This window comes from Schistocerca americana, chromosome 3 (genome assembly GCF_021461395.2).
Source record: "Schistocerca americana isolate TAMUIC-IGC-003095 chromosome 3, iqSchAmer2.1, whole genome shotgun sequence".
Lineage (NCBI taxonomy): Eukaryota > Metazoa > Arthropoda > Insecta > Orthoptera > Acrididae > Schistocerca > Schistocerca americana.
The window spans coordinates 697977528-697998661 of NC_060121.1; the positions used below are offsets into that span (position 1 = coordinate 697977528).

The 21134-nt window shown below is 45.2% G+C and overlaps 1 pseudogene; it reads left to right on the forward strand.

Annotated features, from left to right (window-relative positions):
- Positions 1-6052: 6052 nt before the first annotated feature.
- On the forward strand, positions 6053-6170 carry LOC124607732 (annotated as a pseudogene).
- The last annotated feature ends 14964 nt before the right edge of the window (positions 6171-21134 follow it).

A 21134-nucleotide genomic window follows, 5' to 3' on the forward strand; every position in this document is an offset into this window, starting at 1 on the left:
CACATTGATCCTGCACCAGCATTGTGCTCTGTCAGTTCTGTCACACATACTGCTTTGTAGAGCGGGAAACCCCCTGAGCTATGATGCGGCGTGAGCGTCCAACACCTTATCGCCACTCGTGGTTTGGGGATCCGCCAACCAGTTTCTGCAGTTGCTCACGACAGTAGCCTACGAATAACCGACCGTCTTCGGTGTTTCCGAAATACTCCTTCCCAGGTGGCGGGACATAACAATAAACCTTTTCTAAAAGTCGTTTATGTCACCGTGTTTCTCTACATGAGGCCCGAATTGTTTGTTGCTAGGATGATTCCCCGTTCGTCTTTTCTCCTCTTACATGCTTTTCTCAACACATAACGTGTCCGTAACGACATCAGGAGGTATTCAGTGTCGCGGTGTTCAGTCGTCGTAAGGTTTTGACATGGCAATAGGGTGGAATTAGGCAGTCGCCTAAACTGGGATTAGACGACATGCCATCAGAACTACTGATAGCCTTTGGAGAAACAACCCATGACAAAACTCTTGCATCTGGATATATGAAACAGGCAAAATACTCTTGCCCAGTGGTCAGCACACTGAACTCGCATTCGGGACGACGACGGTTCATACAAAAAAATGGTTCAAATGGCTCTGAGCACTATGGGACTTAACTTCTGTGGTCATCAGTCCCCTAGAACGTAGAACTACTTAACCCTAACTAACCTAAGGACATTACACACATCCATGCCCGAGGCAGGATTCGAACCCGCGACCGTAGCGGTCGCGCTGTTCCAGACTGTAGGGCCTAGAACCGCTCGGCCACCTCGGCCGGCACGGTTCAAACACATTTCCGATTTTCTCCCCCATCCTTGGACCTATCCGAACTTCTGCTCCACTTTAATAACCTCGATGACGTCTGGACATTAAACCGTAATCTTCCTTCCTTCGAAATAGCCTCAGACTTCAAGAAGAATGTAAAATTCCAATTCTAAGGAAAGAAATTGCTGAGAAGTGTGAAAATTACCGAACTATCACTTTGATAAGTCATGGCTGCAGAATACTAACACGTATTATTCACAGAAGAATGGAAAAACCGGTAGAAGGCGACTCGGGGAAGATCACTTTGGATTGACACTGCGGCTTACCTTAGACGATAGGTCAAGGAAAGGCAAACCTACACTTGTAGAATTTGTAAACGTAGAGAAAGCTTTAGACAGTATTGAATGAAACAGCCTATTTGATATTCTGATGGTAGCAGGCGTGAAATACAGGGAGCGAAAGGCTGTTTACAACTTGTACAGAAACCAGACGGCAGTTACAAGCGTCGAGGGGCATGAAAGGAAAGCAATGGTTGAGAAATGAGTGAACCAACCAAAAGACAACCTCGCGCGAGAAAATACATTCTGTGAAACAGTTTAAAGTATTGAGAAAACGGACAATGCAGTGTTAGACGATCGATCGGCAATCAAAGATATTCAAGTAGCTTGCGCTATTGTACACCTGGAGAATAAGTACGGATCATTTCAGCTGCAGAGCTATTTACGAGATACAAAGTTCACGTCACATATAGATGATAAAAAATGGTTCAAATGGTTCTGAGCACTATGGGACTTAACATCTGAGGTCATCAGCCCCCTAGACTTAGAACTACTTAAACCTAACTAACCTAAGGACATCACACGGATCCATGCCCGAGGCAGGATTCAAACCTGCGACCGTAGCAGCAGCGCGGTTCCGGACTGAAGCGCCTAGAACCGCTCGGTCACAACGGCCGGCCTGATCATAAACAAAACGCACCAAATACGACACATAACGCCATACCGGGTGTAACAAAAATGTACGGCACAAATTGCAGGACACATTCCTCACACGTAGATGAAGAAATTATGTTAGATGAACATCGATCTGGAGACGCTTTGTTTCCATGTTACAGCTCATTTTCTCAAACTCATTAACCGTGGGAAACATACAAGAACACAACGTTAGAATCATGGAGAACATGCACTCTCAGTGACGTCTGCTTACGTTGGACACCGCCAGTGTTTTATTTTGCATGTCCCTGTTGCCACGCGACGTACGTCATTGCTTGTTTACAAATATCAACAGTTCCAGTACGACCGTTGCAAGCACACGGGTTACGTCGTAGAGTCCATCACAGACTTTGCTCGTGCAATGGCAGTGTGCACAAATGCAGAGATGGCAGATGTCAATTTGATGTATGGATTAGCTGACGGCAATGGCGCTCGCGCTCAACCGTAAGCATTACTCCAGGGATACATCAGCGAGTGTGTACGATGGCGCTTGATGCATGTATCAATGACCGCGGAGGACACATTGAACATCTGCTGTGAGAAAGAGTTGCATGTGGTATGCTGGTAAGGTCATTTCGTGTCTGTTTATCTTTATTAATGAGTTGGAGAAAATGAGTTATAACATGGAAAGAAAGCATGGTAATTTCCAAGAATGATTGCCTATCGAAGTCGGAGGGGTTCAAACGATACATATCGAACGTGCGGAAGTAAATCGATTATGGAAGTCTCGTGGCGGGCGCTATGATCAATTATTTGTGATCGTCATTTTTATCAGTTTTCCGTTGTTCCTTCAGCTCGTGTACATTACAAAAAAAATGGCTCTGAGCACTATGGGACTCAACTGCTGTGGTCATAAGTCCCCTAGAACTTAGAACTACTTAAACCTAACTAACCTAAGGACAGCACACAACACCCAGCCATCACGAGGCAGAGAAAATCCCTGACCCCGCCGGGAATCGAACCCGGGAACCCGGGCGTGGGAAGCGAGAACGCTACCGCACGACCACGAGATGCGGGCGTGTACATTACATTCCCGCCGTAATTATTTGTGATTGGATCGGGAAACCCAAACGGTTTCTGTCGATAGCGAGTGTAATGTCTGCTGTTTCTCACGTATCTTTTGCGGATTGACATGGAAAACTCTAATTCCATGCATATCCAGCATAGACAAATGTTTGACTTTTTGCCGCAAGTATGGACTTCTGCCGGACGAAGAAAGGAGGGACTGTGTTGACTGTGGTGCTGCGAAGTCTGTAAAACTTCGTAAGAGGAGTGTCGACACTGAGATATCGTTGCAATTTCATTTCGGACTTTGCGGAAAGCGAACCAGCATCAGGAAAAATACATGGTTCGAGCCCTCCAAATTATCCATTCAGACGAGCGTAATTATTTTGTCGTGCTGGATTCGAGCTTACACGTTGCAAGCCACAGCATCAGAATGAGTTACCCGCAAATACTGTGTGTGACTATTTCGGGTTTTGGCTCAAATGGCTCTGAGCACTATGGGACTTAACATCTGTGGTCATCAGTCCCCTATAACTTAGAACTACTTAAACCTAACCAACCTATGGACATCACACACATCCATAACCGAGGCAGGATTCGAACCTGCGACCGTATCAGTCGCGCGGTTCCGGACTGAGCGCCTAGAACCGCTCGGCATTTCGGGTTTTGCCGAGAAGTCTGTTACGTGTTAGTGACAAATGATAGTGTGCCAATTTGTGGAGCGAATATAATTGTAAAAGTAGACGAATCTCATATTGCTAGACAAAATAATCAGAGAGGACGACCTTCTAAAACTGAAATAGATCATATATGGGTATTCGGTGGGATAGAAAGAGAGTCCCGCGAGTGTTTCGTTGTGAGGGTATTGTCCCGAGACAAGGTGACTTTAGGGGGTCTCGTAAAACACTTCATACTGCCTGGAACAAAAGTCATCACAGACGGGTTTCAGTCGTACAAGACTCTAAAAGCTAAAGGGTTCGACCACGAATTCGTGAACCATTCTCTGGAGTTCGTCTCTTCGGATGACGCCAGTGTCCACGCCCAGAATATTGAGCAGCTGTGGAAGTCTGTCAAGTATACCATAAAAATAGAAGGGCGACCACGACAAAGAGACGAACTGTACTTGTTCCAGTACCTACACTTACACAACTTGCGTTTGCAGGGAAAAGTGGACGCATGCGACGGCTCTGGTGGCGGGCGTTATGAGTATGTTTACGGTGGTCACTACAGTAATGACAAAAGATGACCGTTACAAAAATACTTGTAATTACAAAATGGTTCAAATGGCTCTGAGCACTATGGGACTCAACATCTTAGGTCATAAGTCCCCTAGAACTTAGAACTACGTAAACCTAACTAACCTAAGGACATCACACACACCCATGCCCGAGGCAGGATTCGAACCTGCGACCGTAGCAGGCCTGTAATTACACATGAAATGACTTACCTTAGTCCTCGTCGGTGTTATCGTCATGTGATGTGCACGCTACGGGAAAAATTCCCTTTTTACCATTAATTCGCGCAGGTATGTAACTTAGATCAACCAAGGGAAGGACGGGAAAAAGATAAAAATGACGTTCACAAATAATTGATCATAACGCCCGCCAAAAAGAGTCGCATGATCGATTTAGAATCGCACGTTCGATATGTACCGTTTGGATCCAGCTACTTCGATAGACAATCATTCTTGTAAATTACCGGAAGTTCCAGAAAATGTGTTATAACATGGAAAGAAAGCGTTTCCAGACCCATGTTCGCATAACATAATTACGTCTGAGAAATGCGTCTGCAATTTGTGCCGAACATTTTTGTTGCACCCTGTATAATATGGCTGCTCCAGAGTCGTCCCTGTGAATTGAAAACGATGTCGCATCTCGGTAGCCACGTTCCTCTGCACGAGGCAAAAATCTGACATGCCCGGCTCATTATTTCACGCCCCGAGGTGTAGCTGAACGTGGAATTCCACGCTGTGACGTCACCAGCACCTCGTCGATATGCGTTTCCACGTCCAGAGACGGAACTGCTTAAATGCCACCCACTCGCCGTCTCTCCCTCTAGAAGAGGCCACGAGTAACAGAACTACGCGTGTGACAGGAGCAGCGAGTAACTCCCTTGCAGGCCTTTTTTGCTGGTAGCGCCACTCTTGCCTTGCGTTGCCGTGGACACGTCCGACTACACGCTACACAGACGCCCGCGGCGCCCTAAGCTGCTTCTGACGTAGCTGGTGGTCCGTCGGCCGCTGTGCGCTCGGCTGGCGGTTTTTAGGACGCAGCACACCTGCGCAGAGGCTTCTTACCTCCCACCCAGCGACGGCGAGACACTCACAAAGCAGTTGCGTTTGTGGCACAGACGCAGTGCTTCGCTCCGCAGAAACGCACCGCCTACGCTAGCGTTGTCGTGCCTCGCGTCACTCTCTGTGCCACAGAGCCACATTCCACTTCCCACTTTCACTTTTTCTCTCACAAGAACTTTCGCAGTTCGTAACGTTCAGTTTACCACCCGTTGACTGTGAGCGCCCACGATTTTATTGTCCTCATTGAAAGGGAGCAACTACGTTGTTTCTAAAATATAACGAGAAGAATTTCTGATAATATAGATACAGCATTATCGGTTCACCTTAACGTCCCAAAATAGGAAAATAAACGGAATTAGAAAACATATTCTTGCGAAACACAACTACCTCCTTTTTTATTCCAGCTTATAGGCTTTTGGTTATTGTCCATGCTGCCATCTCAACAGAGAAAAGAGGATGCGACAATATGAATGAGACGACTTTCGTGTTAATAATGACGATACGAATGTAAGGAAGATACAATCGATACCTCGTCCCCGAGCCGAAAAAATCTCCGATCTTGCTGGGAATCGAACCCGGGACCCTTCAGTTAGCAGTCTGTCGCGATACAACTAGCTTTTTATATGTGCCTCGAAGTAATGGGTGCCATCGACACGGGATCTCAAATTTATTCTATATTTCTATACTTCCAGAAGGCTTTTAACATCACTCCTCACAAGAGACTTAAAATAAGACTGAGCCTATGCAGTATCGCTTCGGTTGTGCGACTGGATTCGTGATTTCCTGTCAGGACAACCACAGTACGTAGTAATCGATGCAGAATCATCGGGTACAACAGAATTAATATCCAGCGTTCCTCAAAGACATGTTCCTAATCTGTATAAACGATTTAGGAGACAATTTGAGCAGTCCTCTTAGATCGTTTGCAGATGATGCTGTCATTTATCGCCTAGTGTAGTGATAGATCGGCAACGGCCTTGCCGCAGTGGGTACACCGGTTCCCGTGCGGTCACCGAAGTTAAGCGCTGTTGGGTGTGGCCGGCACTTGGATGGGTGACCACGCAGGCCGCCATGCGCTGTTGCCATTTTTTTGGGTGCACTCACCCTCGTGATGTCAATTGAGGAGCTACTCGACCGAATAGTAGCGGCTTCGGTCAAGAATACCATCATAACGACCGGCAGAGCGGTGTGCTGACCCCATGCCCCTCCAATCCACATCCTCCTCGGAGGACGACACGGCGGTCTAGTGGTCCCGATGGGCCGCTTGCGGCCTGTAGACGGAGTGGTAATAGTGATAGATCAAAACCAGCTGCAAAATGACTTAGACAGGATGTCTGTATGATGCGAAAAGTGCAAATTCTCTCAGATAAGGAAAAGTGTGAGGTGTCCAGTTGAGTAGGAAAAGAAATGAGTTAAATTTCGGTTTCACGATAAATCACACAAATTTAAAGTCTGCCAATTCAACTAAATGCCTGGGAATTACTATTACGAACAGCTGAAATTGAAACGATCACATAGATAATGCCGTGGATAAGGGAAACCAAAGACTGCATTTTATTGGCAGATGGCTTAAAAGATGCAACAGATTGCCTGCAAAAGACGGCCTGCATTACACATGTTCATCCTCTGCTGTAGTACTTCTGTTCGGTTTGGGATCCTTACCAGTAGGATTGATGGTGGACATCTAAAAGTCCAAATAAGGGCAGCTAGTTTTATATTATCCTGTATATTCAAAGAATATCTATTTCACATTCAGTTACGTAACACTTGTCTCCCTAAATATAACTGTATTATCTACGTGTATTACAGTGTTCTTACGTTACATACTCACTGGCCGAGCGTTCGTAAACACGCTGTTAATGTTTCGCCAGACGGATTGTATTTCTTCAAACCGTCATTTTTTGAGTTTTAGATATAAGAGAGACTAGTAATTGATAAGTGGATTTTCGTCCGATTTGTGCAAACAGTCGTACACTGCCGCACACTGAAAATTTGTTCATGGCGTTGAGATACCTCGATAAAACGAATCGTAAACAAACCAGCAGTTTCCGTAGAATAAAACTGGATGAGGTTGTACATATAAATGAACGTGCTTTCAAACGGTTTCCGCAAAAATATTCTAAATCGTGTCGACAAGTTATACCTGGTAAATTTCTGTAACGACGGCGGATGCCGGAGTCCAGTAAGTGCTGCTTCTGGTGCTAATTTCCCCATTTGTCTGCACCACAGGTCTCTTTATCTTTGTATCCTTTGTGTATGCACAAAGACAGAGTTACCTCTCAACCTGGAATCTTTTTGCTAACCCGCTCGTCGAGCGCTGAGTTACAGATTACGCTGCGCACGGCTGCTTTTGTTTATTTTGCGCCCGTGGCCACACAGTAGAGCACCGGGCCAGGAAACAATAAGGCGTTAATGCGCAGAGCTGCGCAGCGTTTTGCAGACAACACCGCAGGTTTAAGCTTTGTTGCCTTATATTTTAAAACGTTTGCAAACAGTATCACAATAGGAGAGAAACGAGAAAATTGTTAATGTTTCTGTTTCCAAGCGCCGTTCTGCTCTCAGTTGCCACTGATGCGACCAAGTACTGTTAGCTTATATCAGATTAGACGTACCTTTTATGGGACTGCAGGAGGACGGCGTAGGTTATCTTCAACCAGAAAAATCCCCAACAATTAGTAATAAAATGATATTTCTTAAATATAAAGAAATGCTCAACTTAAATGATGCTTCTTCTTGTGAAATGTTCAGCACAATTAGACGTTTGAAATTATTACAAAGTATTACTCTGAAATATTGAAATCCTGTCACGATTCCTCTAACTGATGCCTACGTAGAGTCCAGAGCTGGCCTGCGATGCCTACGGAGCCTGAGTCTCGGAAACGACGAAAGAACACTGCAGCTTCTAGGCTCGGGATGCAGCTCTTAGACTCGGCAGTGACCAGATACTGTACACGACTCGGCGCACTGGAGAGAACTGTCCACCGTAGCTCAGTGCTCCTGTATTTAATGAGACCAGTCGCTGTCCATACACGTGGTGCCCATGGGTTGACAGCTGAGGCCCCTGGCGAACCTCGGTATAGCTCATACTGCCAACCCATGCAGCAACTGCGCACGCCTTGTCGACTGTGGTGCGGTACACGCTGGAGTCGTGAGTATGGTCGCCTAACTTTTCGTCTCAATATATCCATAGTGTGGGGTCCTCCAGGGTGCAGAACACGTAAGAAAACAAGAATATTTGCAAAGAAAAATGGATGTACCAGCTTATCTTCCACAGATCCCAAGTAAAAGTTCCATTTAAGAGGAGATAACCAACTCGTAACAAACATCTAAATGTTCAATACACTAACGTGCACTAACGTGAAGCGCTAAAGACACTGATATAGACATGCATATTCGAATACAGAGATCTGTAAAGAGACAGAATGCGGCGCTGCGGTGGCAATGCTTATATAAAACAACAAGTATATGGCGCAGCTGTTACATCGGTTATTGCTGCTACAGTTGAGGTTATCAAGATTTAAGTGAGTTTCAACGTGATAGTCGGCGCACGAGCGATGGGACACAGCATCTCCGAGGTAGCGACGAAGTGGGGCCATTCCTGTACGACCATTTCACGAATGTACCGTGAATATGAGGAGTCCGGTAAAACATCAGATCTCCGACATCGCTGCGGCCGGAAAAAGATCCTGCAGGAACGGAACCAACGACGACTTAAGATAATCGCTCAGCGTGACAGAAGTGCAATCCTTCGGCAAATTGTTGCAGGTTTCAGTGCTGGGTCATCGGCAAGTGTCAGCGTGCGAATCATTTAACGAAACACCATCGATATGTGGTTTCGGAGCTTAAGACCCACACGTGTACCCTTGATGTCTGCACGAGACAAAATTTTACGCCTCGCGTGGGCCCGCCAACACCAAATAGGGACTGTTGATGACTGGAAACATGTTGCCTGGTCGAACGAGTCTCGTTTCAAATTGTATCGAGCGGACCCTGCATGTCAGCTGGGGACGTTTCAAGATGGTGGAGGCTCTGTAATGGTGTGGGTTTAAATGGTTAAATGGCTCTGAGCACTATGGGACTTAACTTCTGAGGTCATCAGTCACCTAGAACTTAGAACTACCTAAACCTATCTAACCTAAGGACATCACACACATCCATGCCCGAGGCAGGATTCGAACCTGCGACCGTAGCAGTCGCGCGGCTCCAGACTGAAGCGCCTAGAACCGCTCGGCCACCGCGGCCGGCAATGGTGTGGGCCGTGTGCAGTTGAGTGATGTGGGACCAGTGAGACGTCTGGATACGACTCTGACAGGTGACACGTACGTAAGCATCCTGTTTGATCACCTGCTTCCATTCATGTCCATTGTGCATTCCGACGGACTTGGGCAATGCCGGCAGGACATTGCGACACACCACATTTCCAGAATTGCTACAGAGTGGCTCCTGGAACACTGTTCTGGGTTTAATGACTTCCCCTGGTCATCAAACTCCCCAGACATGAACATTATTGAGCATATCTGAGATGCCTTTAAACGTGCTGTTCAGAAGAGATCTCTACCCCCTCGTGCTGTTACGGATTTATTGACAGCCCTGCAGCATTCGTAGTATCAGTTCCCCCGACCACTACTTCAGACATTAGTCGAGTCCATGCCACGTCATGTTGCGGTACTTCTGTGTGCTCGCGGAGCCCTACACGATATTACGCACGTGTACCAGTTTCTTTAGCTCTTCAGTGTAATTCTTGGTCTATTAAAGAAAAATGATTTTTACGACAATTATTTACAATGAATTGCATTGCCACACTGAATTTGTAATGAAGTCACGTGATATTTAATGCATTATTTGATATTATTACTAAAATATACACATCCTACGTTTCTCTTAAGAAATTCCCTAGTTGAGTAGAGGAAGTTGGCTACAAGTAAGTCCTTTAGGTTCCTCCTACACTGGACTTTATTAGTAGCAAGATTTTATATTGCTTCTGGCAAGCTATTGAAAACGTGTGTCACGAGTAATGGACATCTTTCTGGGCCGAAGCAAGTGTCATTATTATTATTATTATTTCTCGTATTTATTGCATGAATTGAGCTGTTGGTCTGAATAAGAAATATATGTATACATCAAGGATAAATTTGATTAAGGAACACATATATTTGGAAGCAATAGTTAGTATCCCTTAGTCATCTAGGCGCTTCAGTCTGGAACCGCGCGACTGCTACGGTCGCAGGTTCGAATCCTGCCTCGGGCATGGATGTATGTGCTGTCCGTAGGTTAGTTAGGTTTAAGTAGTTCTACGTTCTACGGGACTGATGACCTCAGAAGTTAAGTCCCATAGTGCTCAGTGTCATTTGAACCATTTTTGTAAGTAAGAAATAAATTCCGCAAATTGACTTCTAGGATGGAGACTGTTGAACTATTGATTCCAGAGGTCATAGGTTTTCAATTATTTGTCATTTTCTTACCAGAGACAATTAAAGATGGTAGATACGATCTCTTTGTTAGTGATTTTCGTGAAGTTGAGAGACGACGTCTTCCTAAATGGTCGGTTGAACCATTACTTATTTAATTTTATTACCGCTGGTTGCAGATAACATTCATCCAGTTCCGGATTACGTTAGAAGTGGGCTACATCTGAAGATTTCAAAAAAAAATTGTGTCAGTATATGCAACACGTAAGTTCATGATTATTTTTCAGCCGGCCGGGGTGGCCGAGCGGTTCTAGGCGCTACAGTCTGGAACCGCGCGACCGCTACGGTCGCAGGTTCGAATCCTGCCTCGGGCATGGGTGTGTATGATGCCCTTAGGTTAGTTAGGTTTAAGTAGTTCTAAGTTCTAGGGGACTGATGACCACAGAAGTTAAGTCCCATAGTGCTCAGAGCCATTTGAACCAGCCATTATTTTTCAGATATTGCACGGTTTTCGTTTGAGAGTAGCGATGATATTAGCGGGGGAGAAGTAGTTGCACTTTCTTAGTCTCTTGTAAAACGAGGTGACAAGTCATGGGATACCTCCTAACATCATGTCACGGGTACCTCCTAATATGATGTCGTATAGTCCAGCAACTCGACGTTGGAAGGCACCTGCAGAAGTACTGACCCATGTTGCCTCTATAGCAGTCCATAATTGCGAAATTGTTGCCGTTGCAAGATTTTGTGCACGAACTGACCTTTCGATTATGTCCCATAAACGTTAGATGGGATTCATGATGAGGGATGTTGGTCGCCAAATCATTCGTTCGAATTACCCAGTATGCTGTTTGTTGTGACTTGGCAAGACAGCCAAGCCACTATGAGGAAGCCGAAAGGCACGCGTATAAGCTCACGCAGGCTGGCGTGAGGTCTGCAACAGTTAAAGGAATAGAGACTAGCAAAATAGGTACGTAGCTTCTGGAATACTTAACTTTAATCCATAATTGGTGAACATCGGTCTGACGGTACATGCATCACAAGATAAATAGCAAATGATAATGGCGCCTTGCTAGGTCGTAGCAAATGGCGTAGCTGAAGGCTATGTTAACTATCGTCTCGGCAAATGAGAGCGTAATTTGTCAGTGAACCATCGCTAGCAAAGTCGGCTGTCCAACTGGGGCGAGTGCTAGGAAGTCTCTCTCTAGTCCTGCCGTGTGGCGGCGATCGGTCTGCAATCACTGACAGTGGCGACACGCGGGTCAGACGTATACTAACGGACCGCGGTCGATTTAAAGGCTACCACCTAGCAATTGTGGTGTCTGGCGGTGACACCACACTGTTTAAACCAATCACCAACACTTGTGTGGTTCAGTGATGTGCCGAATTGTCGTCCATTAACATTCCGTCGTCGTTTAGGAACGAGTGGCTGCATATGGTCTCCAAGTAGCCAGACATAACCACATCGAGTCTGTGCCACACTCGAACACTATCATCGGCTCGTACCAACTGACATCGGTGCTCATCTCAGCAGGCCATGTTTTCCACTCGTCTAAGTTCCAACTAATTTGTTCGCGATCCCAGGAGAGAGGCTGCAGACGAAGTCGTGCTGTTAGGAAAGGCATTCGCATCGGTCGTCTGCTACCGCAGCCCATTAACGCCAAATCACGCCGCACTGTCCAAATGGATACGTTTTCCGAACGTCCCACTTGGATTTGTGCGATTATGTCACGCAGCGTTGCTTATCTCCCAGCAACTCGGCTTAAAAGCTGCTGCTCCAGACTGTGGGCCCATGCCTTGTCTGTATCGGAAATAATGCTTGAAATGTGTGTTTCTTTTTTTTTTTTTTTTTTTTTTTTCGGCACACTTGTCACTGTGGATCTCAGAATACTGAATTCCCTAACGATTTCCGAAATGGAATATTCTATGAGTCTAGCTCCAACTATCATTCAGTGATCAGAGTTTATTAATTGCCGCTGTGCGGCCATAATCACGCCGGGCAGCCGGCCGCTGTGGCAGAGCGGTTGTAGGCGCTTTAGTCCCGAACCGCGCTGCTGCTACGGCCGCACGTTCGGATCCTGCTTCGGGGAAGGCTGTGTATGCTGTCCTTAGGTTAGTTACACTACTGGCCATTAAAATTGCTATACCACGTAGATGACGTGCTACAGACGCGACATTTAACCGACAGGAAGAAGATGCTGTGATATGCAAATGATTAGCATTTCAGAGCATTTACACAAGGTTGCCGCCGATGGCGAGACCTACAACGTGCTGACATGAGGAAAGTTTCCAACCGATTTCTCATACACAAACAGTAGTAGACTGGCGTTGCCTGGTGAAACGTTGTTGTGATGCCTCGTGTAAGGAGGAGAAATACGTACCATCACGTTTCCAACTTTGATAATTGTCGGATTGTAGCCTATCGCGATTGCGGTTTATCGTATCGCGACACTGCTGCTCGCGTTGGTCGAGGTCCAATGACTGTTAGCAGAATATGGAATCGGTGGGTTCAGGAGGGTAATTCGGAACGCCGTGCTGTATCCCAACGGCCTCGTATCACTAGCAGTCGAGATGACAGACATCATATCCTCATGGCTGTAACGGATCGTGCAGCCACGTCTCGATCCCTGAGTCAACAGATGGGGACATTTGCAAGACAATAACCATCTGCACGAACAGTTCGACGACGTTTGCAGCAGCATGGACTATCAGCTCGGAGACCATGGCTGCGGTTACCCTTGACGCTGCATCGCAGGCAGGAGCGCCTGCGATGGTGTACTCAACGACGAACCTGGGTGCACGAATGGCAAAACGTCATTTTTTCGGAGAATGCAGGTTCTGTTTACAGCATCATGATGGTCGCATCCGTGTTTGGCGACATCGCGGTGAACGCACGTTGGAAGCGTGTATTCGTCATCGCCATACTGGCGTATGACCCGGCGTGACGGTATGGGGTGCCATTGGTTACACGTCTCGGTCACCTCTTGTTCGCATTGACGGCACTTTGAACAGTGACGTTACATTTCAGACGTGTTACGACCCGTGACTCTACCCTTCATTCGATCCCTGCGTAACCCTACATTTCAGCAGGATAGTGCACGACCGCATGTTTCTGGTTCTGTACGGGCCTTTCCGGATGCAGAAAATGTTCGACTGCTGCCCTGGCCAGCATATTCTCCAAATCTCTCACCAATTGAAAACGTCTCGTCAATGGTGGCCGAGCAACTGCCTCGTCACGATACGCCAGTGACTACTCTTGATGAACTGTGGTATCGTGTTGAAGCTTCATGGGCAGATGTACCGGTACACGCCATCCAAGCTCTGTTTGATTCAATGCCCAGGCGTCAAGGCCGTTATTACAGCTTGAGGAGGTTGTTCTGGGTACTAATTTCTCAGGATCTATTGCGTGAAAATGTAATCACACCTAGTATAATATATTTGTCTAATGAATACCCGTTTATCATCTGCATTTCTTCTTGGTGTAGCAATTTTAATGGCCAGTAGTGTATGTTTAAGTAGTTCTGAGTTTAGGGGACTGATGACGTCAGATGTTAAGTCGCAAAGTGCTTAGAGCCATTTCAACCATCACACCAGACACCTTTTCTTATGGACCACCCAAGTACAAATGCAGCTCCGCCAATTCACTGCCTGTTTATATCGCTATCCCATGACTTTTGTGACCTCAGTGTGTACAGTTACCATGAGCTGTGTTTATTTTTTCACATTATTTGCTATTGATTTCGAAGCTGCGAAGGCTTGATCTCCAGGCTCTTCCAGCTTCAGCCTTAGAGCTTCGAAATCGTTGACAAACAGTGGAAGAATAGATTGGAAATAAAATAGTATGAGAATAAATAGTCTCTTTTCTCCACAGTAAAATATGTGACAGCTGTTCTCCCCAATTTCCAGCTTTGAACCACAGTAGAGCTTCAAGTGGCATTTCTTTTTTCGTCACACCTAAGTTAAGAACTGAGGTCGACAACATTCACTACCTTTTGTGTCGGCTCAAATGGCTCTGAGCACTATGGGACTTAACTTCTGTGGTCATCAGTCCCCTAGAACTTAGAACTACTTAAACCTAACTAACCTAAGGACATCACACACACCCATGCCCGAGGCAGGATTCGAACCTTTTGTGTTCTGGAACGTCCTACGCCCGTCGTTGCTCGTTTCAGCTCGCTCATTAATTAAACGTTCTCCGTTTGACTCGACATTACAGAGACGCTTGTGGCTGACTCGTCTAGTGACAATACGAGGCTATTCAGACAGCAGCGGTGGTGAATAGCGATATGGGTGGCAGTGTTACGGCGGAAAGCACGCGCTTCCCAGGCAGCGACTCGCCGCCTAATTAGCTGAGTGGCTCGAGTGGTGTCTCGGGGCGCGCCGAGGCAGCCGGCTGGCTTTCATGGCCGCAGAGTCCCATTCACGGCGGTTAGCGGCGCGGCACGTAGCACGTTCACGTTCACCTTCAGCACGCAGCCGCCTCGAGACCCTTCCTCTTTACCGGCGGCAAACGGCTGAGCGCCTCTCTCTTAATAGACGGTCAGGCCACTCCGAACAGACGCTCCAGGACGCGGGAGTACCCACCCGAGAGAACTTCGCCGCCCTCTGCTGCAGGTGGGTCCCATTAGCCACATAACTCTCCCCAATGTGAGCCCTACGAGGAACTGGGATGTGCGGTGATGGCAAATAAGATGCTGATTTACGTTTTTTACGATAAAGGTGCATTGATTGAAGATCTGCTCTTCTTCACCCCAAATAACAAAATTTAAAATGATGAAACAACGAAGAAATCAAAAATTTTGGGGGATATCTGATTTTTCGATGAGTCTATGTGAATTATTGCAAACTGTCATACAGTTACACACAATATGGAAGATTACAATTTTTAACTGTTACACAGCTTGTTACGTGCATTTCTCACAGCGGAATTGCTTACGACCAACAGCCCCCACACAAGTTCCAGGAACCACACGTTTTACTAATCATACCTCATTCCAATACCAAAGAAAGCAGGTGTTGAGCCGGCCGCGGTAGCCGAACGGTTCTAGGCGCTACAGTCTAGAACCGCGGCACTGCTACGGTCGCAAGTTCGAATCCTGCCTCGGGCATGGAAGTGTGTGATGTCCTTATGTTAGTTGGGTTTAAGTAGTTCTAAGTTCTAGGGGACTGATGACCTCAGCAGTTAAGTCCCATAGTGCTCAGAGCCATTTGAACCATTTTTTGAAAGCAGGTGTTGACAGATGTGAAAATTACCCAACTATTAGTTTAATAAGTCACGGCGGCAAAATACTAACGCGAATTCTTTACAGACGAATGGAAGAACTGGTAGAAGCCGACCTCGGGGAAGATCAGTTTGGATTCCGTAGAAATATTGGAACACGTGAGGCAATACTGGCCCTACGATTTATCTTAGAAGATAGATTAAGGAAAGGCATTTGTAGACTTAGAGAAAGCTTTTGACAATGTTGACTGGAATACTCTCTTTCAAATTCTGAAGGTGGCAGGGGTAAAATACAGGGAGCGAAAGGCTATTTACAATTTGTACAGAAACCAGATGGCAGTTAAGAGTCGAGGGGCATGAAAGGCAAGCAGTAGTTGGGAAGGGAGTGAGACAGGTTTGTAGCCTCTCCCCGATGCTATTCAATCTGTATATTGAGCAAGCAGTAAAGGAAACAAAACAAAAATTCGGAGTAGGAATTAAAATCCATGGAGAAGAAATAAAAACTTTGAGGTTCGCCGATGACATTGTAATTCTGTCAGACACAGCAAAGGACTTGGAAAAGCAGTTGAACGGAATGTACAGTGTCTTGAAAGGAGGGTATAAGATGAACATCAACAAAAGCAAAACGAGGATAATGGAATGTAGTCGAATTAAGTCGGGTGATGTTGAGGGAATTAAATTAGGAAATGAAACACTTAAAGTAGTAAAGGGGTTTTGCTATTTGGGGAGCAAAATAACTGATTATTCTCGAAATAGAGAGGATATAAAATGTAGACTGGCAATGGCAAGGAAAGCGTTTCTGAAGAAGAGAAATTTGTTAATGTAGAGTATAGATTTAAGTGTCAGGAAGTCGTTTCTGGAAGTATTTGTATGGAGCGTAGCGTTGTATGGAAGTGAAACGTGGACGATAAATAGTTTTGACAAGAAGAGAATAGAGGCTTTCGAAATGTGGTGCTACAGAAGAATAGAGAAGATCAGATGGGTAGATTACATAAATAATGAGGAGGTATTGAATAGAATTGGGGAGAAGAGGAGCTTGTGGCACAACTTGACTTGAAGAAGGGATCGGTTGATAGGACATGTTCTGAGGCATCAAGGGATCACCAATTTAGTATTGGAGGGCAGTGTGGAGGGTAAAAACCGTAGAGGGAGACCAAGACATGAATACACTAAGCAGATTCAGAAGGATGTTTGTTGCAGTAGGTACTGGGAGATGAAACAGCTTGCTCAGGGTAGAGTATCATGGAGAGCTGCATCAAACCAGTCTCAGGACTGAATACAACAACAACAACAACAACAACCTCATCCGTTCCCCTCTTTTCACATATCTAGGATCGTAATATTTTATGCTACAGAAACCAATAGGTATATTTTATTCCTCCGACTCAGCTTCAGGTGATGATGAAGATGATTCCTCTCCTGGATTTGAAGGTTGCTCGTGAACGTCCAGCGTATTTTTGCAACCCGTGAGTTTGTTTCTTTGGGAGTATTTATAACGCAGTTTTCTGTCTTGTGTGATAGAGAAACACTGATCTAGTGAGACAGTAAGCTGACTTCTTTTTCCTCTGTCCTCGCTCGAGTGGTTACGGTGTTTTTCGCTGGGATCGCGAAAACAGAAGAAAACGATGATGTTGCCGAGCTCTGAGTTTCCGAATTTCTTGGCTGCTTGGATGGAGTCGCACGGCCTGGGCTCGCCTCTAATTCTGTGGTGACGGAGCAGGGCTCATCATTCAGGAATGTGGATGTAAGAAGCAACTTGTCTGATAGTATTTTGTTGGGACTGAATGGGAAAATTCTCGTGCATTCAGATCACAACACTTCCTAAATTAGCTCAACATCTCCACCTGACGTCGAAAATTTTATCAAAAACAAATTTTGTAATGGATGCTGAGGGATTATCGTGTGTAATTAGGCTACTTAAATACTTTAACACAGAAAAAATAACACACTTTATATTCCGGTTCAGAAAACCCCACGAAGACTGACCCATATGGCTCTAATCCCTTATTTTTTAGATGCAAGTACCTGCTCGAATTTACAACAGATGTCGCTACTTGTTCTGTTAACTGACCTGCTGGACGTTATACAACTGGTAGCGAAAAGATTTATAATCATCATCCATGTATTTCAATAATAGACCTGACTTTAACAGGCGTAATATTACATGGCGGATTATTATAAATAATACTGGCTTACTTCTATTTGCCTCTGGAAGACTGCTGTCTGGATCAAATATATTTCGAAAAACCTTCTTGCCCTTTGTGCTAGCAACAGTCCTCTAACATAATGGCGTTCGAGCTCCTCACACGAGCAAAGCAGTAGAATATTTCCTTATTTCTATCCACATAGCCCCATGATTCAGAAAGCCCCACCCTACCCCATGTGATGTTTTTAACACCAATGGCTTAAACATCGATGATAAATTACGAGTTTATAGCATGGCATAAAAAGGAGCATACTAGCACATCTATGATCGTGTAAGCGTAGGTTTCCGCTGCCATTGTCGCTATCGAGAGTTTTTTTCAGCGTTTGTGCCAGCATTGTCCATATATAAAATTCTCTAACATTTCGGCCGCTGTTGCTAATGGATTTCCTCAGGATGTAAGTAAACCACACCGAGGAAGGTCATTTACAACATGACCAAAACGTAGGATGATTTTATATATTGACAATGCGGTCACATACCCTGAAAAATTTTATTGACAGTACTAATATCGTATTTATTAGTCAATATATACCAAAATAATCAACCTAACATGTTCCACAACTTGTTGTCTACACACTGTAACGTTTTTCTTATTACTTGTTAGTGGTTCCAGTAATGATCCAGGTGTAAATGGAATCTTACGGCTCACTCCACATTCAACGCAATAAGAAATTCTTCTCCATTGTTGTAATTCCTTTCGTGACAACGTTAATGATAAAAGGTACAAAAAAATCAACCACTGGCAACGGTCGTCGGCGAATTTAAGGTTGCTACACCTCCGCACCGTTTCCTGACCATTGTTAATTTAACACAGAACGCATGAAAATGAAAGGAAGTTGAAAGTGTTTATTGTTCTTAATAAGTATCTTTCAAAGCAACAAAACAAAAGAGTAAAATTATTGTAAGAAATCTCACAGAATACAAGCATCTGAGTAATCTCATTTGTGGTTGTAGGTATTTCCTTTACATATATTTACGTTTTTCAGATTAAATACTACGTATCATAAAGGAAAAATTTACTTACATAGAAATAAAAACACTCACACCAACAATACGGGTACGTAGTGTTCAACACCACGAAGGAATGAATTGAATCACAGCTAAAAGTCATTAGCCAACGCTTAGCTACAATAGTAACAAAGATCCTTGCCTTAGTTTGCTGAAACATAATCCTCCTTGTCACCCCTCCCCCTCCTCCTCCTCTTCCCTCATAGCAAAGTCTGATAAGTAGCAAATGTGTTGCAGTAGTGTCGTTATATTATATGTACATAAAAAGATTCGTTTAAGTGACGAAAAAAATGCTGACCCTGGTAAAAAGCAGCCTAATTCTTTTTCAACTTCGAAAATTGGGAATTTGTCGATGCTACGATGTATCAAACGCTTCAGAATCGATACTGAAACATCGACATTTACATTCTCAGCTTCAATATTATGTAAATAACGATGATCATTGAACATTCCTACGCGGAAGACAGTGCAGCGGGTTTCATACGGATTCTTTCCCTATCGCAAGACTATATTCTCTACATGAATGAAGCGAGAAACTTGGGCTCAATTTTAACACAAGCATGGAACTACACAGGTTTTTCTTAATTGGGTGAAAGGCTACAGACTTTTTCAGTCTGCGTTGGACTGATGTTGATGGTTCACATAACATCCAATATATGATCAAAACTGTCAGGACACCTTTTGGTGGACACTCTGCTAGGGACACTTTCAATGAGGTGTCTGAATGTCTGTGCAGGAATGAGAACCCATTCGTCCTCAGAAGCTGAAATCAGTGAAGGTAGTGATTTTGAACTGTCGGGTCTGGAACGAAGCTGACATTCTAACTCGTTCCGAAGTTGCTCCATTGGGTCGCGGTCGGGACTCTGGGCAGGCCAGTCCATTTTAGGAATGTTACTGTTTACTAACAATAAGGAATGATGAGGTTCTGCGTAGAATCGGCGGCGAGGTAAGGAACTTATGGAAAACACTGACAAGAGGAAAGGACAGGATAACAGTACATGCGTTAAGACTTCAGGGAATAACTTCCGTGGCGCTCGAGGGAGCTTTAGAGGGTAAAAGCTGTAGAGGAACATGGAAAGTGGACTACATCTAGCAAATAATTGAGGACGTAAGTTGCAGGTGCTACTCTGAGATGAAGAGGTTGGCACAGGCGAGCAATTCGTGGCGGGCCGCATCAAACCAGTCAGAAGACTGATGACAAAAAATAAACAAACAAATAAATAAATTCGCTTATAGAGGCTGCTTTATGACAGGGTGCGTAGTGCTGCTGATAAGAACAATCGTCATCTCAGAACTAAATGTTCGAATGTGTGTGAAATCTTATGGGACTTAACTGCTAAGGTCATCAGTCCCTAAGCTTACACACTACTTAACCTAAATTATCGTAAGGACAAACACACACACACATACATGCCCGAGGGAGGACTCGAAACTCCGCCGGGACCAGCCGCACAGTCCATGACTGCAGCGCCCTAGACCTCTCGGCTAATCCCGCGCGGCATCTCAGAACTGTTTCTCTACTGTAGGCAGAACTCAGTGCTGTAAAATGTGTTTATATCCTTCCGCGTTTATTTTTGTTCTCAGCGCAAGAAGGAGAACATATCCTAATCGCTGGAAATGTCCCTATACGGTAACGCCGCCTCCTCTGTGCTTCGCTGCGCGGTTTGAGGCGCGAGGTCACTGATTGCGTGGCCCATCCCGCCGGAGGTTCGAGTCCTGCCTCGGCCATGGGTGTGTGTGCGTTTTTCTTAGCATAAGTTAGTTTAAGTAGAGTGTATGTCTAGGGGCCGATGGCCTCAGTAGTTTGGTCCCTTAGGAATTCAAACAAAAAATAAAAACAAAAACAGGCTCTGAGTACTATGGGACTTAACATCTGAGGTCATCAGTCCCCTAGAACTTAGAACTACTTAAACCTAACTAAACTAAGGGCATCACACACATCCATGGCCGAGGCAGGATTCGAACCTGCGACGGTAGCGGTCGCGCGGTTTCAGACAGGCGCCTAGAACCGCTCGGCCACACCAGCTGGTTCCTTAGGATTTCACACACATTTGAACATTCCTCTGCACTTCACTGATTGCACTGCACATGATGGCCGTTAACGACCTCCAGGCATTCGCAAACACAAACCATTCCATCAGATTGCTACAGGGTATAGCGTGGTTCATAGCTTCCAAATCACGCGTTTCTTATCATCCATTTTTCCGTG